The sequence below is a fragment of the Elephantulus edwardii genome, unplaced genomic scaffold (assembly GCF_000299155.1).
Source record: "Elephantulus edwardii isolate Elephantulus edwardi_28Jun2011 unplaced genomic scaffold, EleEdw1.0 scaffold00296, whole genome shotgun sequence".
Classification (NCBI taxonomy): Eukaryota; Metazoa; Chordata; class Mammalia; order Macroscelidea; family Macroscelididae; genus Elephantulus; species Elephantulus edwardii.
Window position 1 is genome coordinate 2,165,130 of NW_006400046.1, and position 6,535 is coordinate 2,171,664.

The window sequence follows — 6,535 nt, forward strand, 5'->3', positions numbered from 1 at the left end:
GAGAAAATCTGCTGTCAAGGACCTCTTCAGAACTCAAAAGCAAGAACTAAGGACTAAAGGCCACCTGATGTCCATAGTATTTTTCTTTTATTATTATTCATTTTAATGAAAGTTTACAGAGACTTAGGGTTTCCAGTCATTCATTGTTGCACTTTACTCCCTGCCAACCCCTTATCCCCCAAATTCACTCTTCTCTTTGAAAAGTAAAAGAAAAATTCTTTCATTGTTATACAATCCCTCCCCTCAAGTCCACTCCACTGTGCAGCCTTCATTCTGGACTCCTGTCATGACAATAACACCTACTCATATATCCCTTTTAAACAGTTCTCTCCTCATCTGTTTCAATGCAGTATACACCGTTCCTCCCCTCCTTCTCTGTCTTCCCTCAACCCCGATGTCAGTCTCATTTTACAACAGTGGCCCTATGCAGTATTTGTCTTTTTGTGACTGAGATATTTCACTCAGCATAATGTCCTCCAGGGTCACCCATTTTGCATAATATTTCATGAGCTCCTTGTTTTTCAATGCAGCGTAGTTTTCCATTGTGTGACACAGTATTTTTCAATTGCTTCACATGTATCTGAAAGTTGGAAATGAATGAATAAATATGACTGAAGTAGAATTGATGCCTTTGAATTATGATACTGGTTAAGAGTATTGATTACTCTGTGGGCCGCCAAAAGAACCACCAGGTCTGTCTTGGAGGAAGTGTAACAAGGGTGCTCATTAGAGGCTAGAAGGGTGAAACTTCATCTCACACACTGTGGGCATGTCGTCATGAGGGCCATCCTCAAAAAAAGACATCATGCTGAGAAAGGTGGAAGGTTAGAGAGAGGAAGAATCTCAATAAGATAACTGACATCACACCCACCGCGACTTTAACAACAGTTTTGAGCAAGGAGATTAAGGCGAAAAGGCAACCACTGCACAGACTGAGGGAAAGAATCCCCAGAGCTCCCATGCACCCAATTCCTCCTGGGAGAGCTGCAGGCCACAGGCACTGACAATGAGTTGCTACTACAAACTTGTTTTAGTTTTCCTGGGGCAAAAAGCCAGGGCAAATTGATGAGGGCTCAGGTGGAGTCTGGGCCAGCTACCAGTCTTGGGGCAGAACCCGGTTCTCCCCTGCCACAAGTCTAAAGAGTAAAGCCCAGGGGGAGGATTCGGGCTGGGCCCCTGGACCTATGTGGAAGTTGGTACTAGCAACTTTCCCAGTGTATTTTTTGCTTGATACATAATGAAGGCCAAAAAAAATGTCCTTGCCTGAGAGCCCCTGGGCTGAACACTTCTAAATTGGCCCCCTAAGGACTTTTTCACCTAGAGGAACATAACAAAGTCCCCCAGGGAGCTTTAAAAAGCTGAAGAGGGATCCCTGAGAGCCTGAGCAGTGTGAGGGCATGGTGGCGGACCTGGGCCCTGGGAGACAGAAACAAGGAAAGCATCCCCCACCCCCACCCTCAGGGTGGCCCTGAGCAAGTTACTGTCTACGTCTGTGCTGTAGTTTTCTCATCTCTAACAAGGGTCCAGGTGAGAAATGGCCTGCTTTAATCCTGACCCAGGCCGGCCTCCAGGGTGAGCTAGTGGCCCCAGAATCATCTAACCGTGAAAGGGAGTGAGACATGCCCTCATGACCCTGAAGTCCCCGGGCGGGTGCTGGGTGTCCTGCTGCGTTGGGAATTGGGAAAGGGAGTGCTCAGGTCTCCTAAGACCTGCACTCTGCAGACTGACTCTGTAAACAGGGAAACGCTCTGAGGCCTCAATTAACACGTTTTCCCTAAGGCTCCGCAGAGTCAACTGTCTCCATGGCTTCCGCCCCTCCGGGAGAAGCTCGTGGACCTCCCTGGACTACTACTGCACGCCCATAAGAAAACTTCCTAAAGTCGGAGAAACTGCTAGCCGTCGTACTGACCTCCTCATCCTCCCTACCCGCGGTTCTGGGATAACTCCCCCACTACCTTCCCCCACCCCACCCCTGGGAGTTTTCAGAGTCAGGCCCCTGGGCTGGCCACGCCCTCAGCAGGAGGGACAGAGGAGCTAGGGGGACAGAGGAGCCAGGGGACAGAGGAGCCAGGGGGACAGAGGAGCCTGGGGGACAGAGGAGCCTGGGGGACAGAGGAGCCAGGGGGACAGAGGAGCCTGGGGGACAGAGGAGCCAGGGGAACAGAGGAGCCAGGGGGACAGAGGAGCCAGGGGGACAGAGGAGCCACGGGGACAGAGGAGCCAGGGGGACAGAGGAGCCAGGGGAGGAGCCTGGGGGACAGAGGAGCCTGGGGAACACAGGAGCCAGGGGGACAGGGCCCTGATTCCAATGTGGAGGGGAAGGCCGCATTTCTAGTACTGCTTCTCAATCACTTTCTAAACAAGACCTGGGGCCCAGTGTCCCCTCGGTAAACCCTCCCACCCCCGAGGGGGCCAAGGGCCTGACCAACCCACAGCTCGCCCGCAGCCTCGCCTGCAGGGAAGGGTTAACAGGAAGCGCCTGGGCGGCCCCCAGCTACAAAAGCGCCATTGTTCTCCAGCAGGTCCCCTCCCCCTCGCCCCGGACCCTCCCGGGAGCCCCTTCAAAGGGGCCCGGCCGGTCTCCCCAGGCTGCCCCCCAGCCCGTCGGGAAAGCGAGAGGAGGAAAAAGGAAACCGGCCCGGCCGCGCTGGGGGAGGCCCAGCTGCCGCCGCCGCCTCGGGTCTCGGGGGCTTTGCGAGGAAGAGGGGTGGGCAGCCCTCCCCGCAGCCCCCATCTGGAAGCCAGAAGGGCTTTGATCTCCAGCCGCCGCTGCCCGCTCCCCGCGCAGACACACACGCACCCCGGGGTCAGCCAGCTTCGCGGCCCGCCCCGCCCCCTCCGTCCAGCCCCCCGGCTTTTTCTGATTAGCAGGCTCAGCGGGGGCCGTGCGCCTCGGCGGTCAGGACGAGGGGCGCAGGGCGGGGTGGGGGAAGCGGTGAGGAATCCTCAGCGAGGCCCGGGGGCGGGCAGGGCGAGGGCGAGCAGCTGGTAACCAGATGTGGGCGGACAGGCGGAGGAGGAAATTAATTGGTGCCAGTCGGGGAAGGCAGGGCCCCAGGGAGCCTGGCGAGCCACCTCGGCCGGTGGAAGGCACAGTGACAGTCGGGATGCTTAAACTGAGCCAACAAAGGGCTGGGGGCGGGGGCCGACAGGATGTCTGCCTGAAGCTCAGCCTCTCTCCGCCTTCCTGGAAATGAATTGGGGAAGGCCCAAGGCCTCTAGAAATCCCCAAAAGGAGTAAACGGTTAGGCGCGCCAAAAGACTGCTGGTTGGAGCCCATCCAGAGCACCTCGGAAGAAAGGCCTGGCAATCAGCTTCTGAAAGGTCACAGCCCTGGAAACATACAAAGAGCTCCAGAGTTGAGAGTTGGGTCCTCTTGCAACTAATAACAGCAAAACTGCGTTAACACGGATGTGGGTGGGATAAGACCCCCGAGGCTGATCCTCAAGAGGCAGATATGAAATCCCCGAGTTGGGAATCGACAGAACACAGCTTCAGGGTGAGGGGAGCTCCCGACACACAGACAGATGTAGAGGAGTATGGGCGCTCCTAGACACAAATGTGGAGTCTCAGCGCCAATGGAGGTGGGGTGAGATGTCTAGAGTCTGCAGGACACAACAGGGGGCTCTGGGATCCCCTGGACACATGGGGAGGCGGTTGGTTCAGCACCCTCCACGGCAAGAACTGACATCAAAAGTCTCAAACTCTAGTAAATCTTACTTCCCTTCTGATTTTTCCGCCATTTACCTGATTCGGCATTGCCACCCCCCGCCCAGGTTGACGCCACCACCACCCCCACATCACCAGGTGCGAGCTCCACCGCTGCCCACGTGGCCCAGAAACTCCGCCCCCGAGGCCCAGGGGAGCCACAAGACGTCCAGAGATGGGGAGGGGGCGGAACCACGTCTGAGGGGCTGAGCGGAATCCGGAAGGGACCGGTTTGGGCGTGAGAGGCGGGGACCCCACCTTGGTGGAAACTCAAGAGTTCTCGGAATCGCTTGTGGCCGCGCGCGGGGGCAGGGCCAGTGGTTGTGTGCGAAGGAGAGCGGGGTGGAGGGTTACGTTACATGTCCCCGCCTCCAGCAGTGATTGACACCCAGTAGCTCCGCCCCACCTAGTGTCTGAAGGTGCACACTTTGCATGTCCCCGCCTCCAGCTAGGATTGACACCCAGTAGCTCCACCCTACCCAGTGCCTGCGGTGAAGCACACGGTTCAATACTCAGGTTTCCCTGCCAGGACTCTCCTGGCCTGGTCCAGCCAGCAACTAGGCCACGGCCTGCAGGCGTCACCCCTTGAGAGGGCGTCACCCCTCGAGCGGGCGTCACCCCTCGGGCGGTCCAGCCTAGCCTAGGATCTGGAACCAGCGAAACCAGTCTTGGCAGCTGCTTCTGGACTGGTTCCGACTGTGACCAGCCCTTTCTCAGCTGGGCGGTGGCTGAATTGGGGCACCAGCCCCTTGGGTCCTGCCCAGTCGTGGGAAAAGATTTTGGCATTGGGGACTCGATTTTTGTTGCTCTTCAAGGCAATTCTGAGCCTCAGTCTCTCTAGTCTGTAAGAAGTGGACGATTAGGGGACCCACCTTGCTGGATTCACAAACCACTTCAAGTATACCTACTATAATCACTGCCACCTGGGAAGTTCCCCGTTAGGAGACAAAGACAGAAACAAGGTAAAATTACAGCCATAATAAGTACTGTTGTTGTTATGTACCATTGAGTTGGAACTGACTCATAGCGGATTGTTTTCAGAGGCAGTAAACCACATCAATAATTACTCTTCTTTCTCCCACGGGGTAGCTGGGATTTGAACCGTGTGCCTTCAGTTTAGCAGCATAGCTCCTTACCACTAGGCCAGCGGAGCTCCTTATAAGGAAGAGAACAGTCTTGATATTCCCTGAGTTTGGGGGTTTTTTCCTCCCCTGTTGTCCCTGTGTTCCCTCAAGTCAGATCTGATTAGCTCAGGAAGAAATTGCCCCTCCTTTACCAGCAGAGCATCTGGTGGATCTGAACCACGTAGCTTGGGGCTTGCAGCCCAGCTTCTTGCCACTACCACCAGAGCTCCCTTTCCCAGATGATTTGATCCTGAGCTGAAACGTGTTTATGTTGTGAACAAGTCAAAGAAATGTTTATGAGTAAGGGTGTCACTTTGGGGACTAAGGTGAACCTGCCTAAAACCATAGTATGTGAAACCATACATGTGAAAACTGGACAATAAGTAAAAAACACCAAAGAAAATGTGTTGCCTGCACTGAAACAGAGGAGGGAGAAAACTGTTTAAAAGAGATATATAACTAGGTATTTCTGTCATCACAGGAGACTAGAGCGAGGGCTACATGGTGGAGGGGACCTGGGGGAGGGTTTGTAAAACAGTGAAAGAATCTTTTCTTTTACTTTTCCATAATTTTTGGACCCATGTACTTATAACTTGTTAGTCAAATTTGTGTCTTCTAGGTTGCAACACCCCCATGATACATCTTCAAGGATATGAACATGTACGGCCAAGCACAATCAATAAGAGTGCATCTAAATTCCAAAATCAATCTCCATAATAGTCTATGTGTTTCCTACTGCCAAAGAGGCCCTTTAGAGTAGTGAGAGAAGATCTTCACCCTGAAACCCACAGCATCCCTTTTCAGCAGGAAGTAGCTAAGAGAATACGCCATCCCCTTTTCCTTATGACTCAGGGTGAAGTCTCTCTCAGGGAGGAGTGATAGGGAATGGCAAAGGACACACTGACAAAGAAGATTAATCAGAACTGGCTTTGACAAGCACTGTGGCATTTGGACAAGAACAAACTGGGAGGAGGGTAGAGAGAATAGTGCAACAATGAATGAATGGAAACCCAAAATCTCTGTAAATGTTTATGAAAATTAATAAAATATAATTATAGAAAAAAAAAGAAAACGTGTTGCCTCCAATTGTGCTGTTGGCAAAGTGTACTGATTATATTTTGACTGTCAGAAGAATGAACAAATCTGCCTTAGAACTACAGACAGAATGCTTTTGAAAAGCAGAGATGGTGAGATGTCACCTCATACACTTTGGGCATGTCATCCGGAGCTAGTTCCTGCAGAAACACGTCATGGCTAGTAAAGTCAAGGGTCAGCACAAAAGGGGAAGATCTTCAACAGGGTGGATTGACAGGTACAGCAGAGATTGTGCACTGTTTAGTTCTCTTGTAAATAGAGTCTAACTAGAGACATGATGAGTCGGAGCTGACTTATGGCATCTAAGAAACATAGGTGAATAGGTAAGGGGAAAGCGTTCTAGGCTGCAAAGACTGGGGTAAAAAAAATACAGCTAGCAAAAAGCTCAGTGAGGAGTGAGGGAAACGCAAGATCTGGCATGCACACAGGCCCTTCTGGGCAATCATAAGGCCTTTGTCCCTCCTTTCAAAGCAGAATGTTTTAGAATTCCCATAGTGACTCTGAGACTGCAAGCGAAAGGATTCAATGCTGTTTAAACAACCCTGACCGAACCCCAGTCTTTCTCTTTTCAACCAAACCAGTCTCCCTTTGCTGATGTTGTTGTTGTT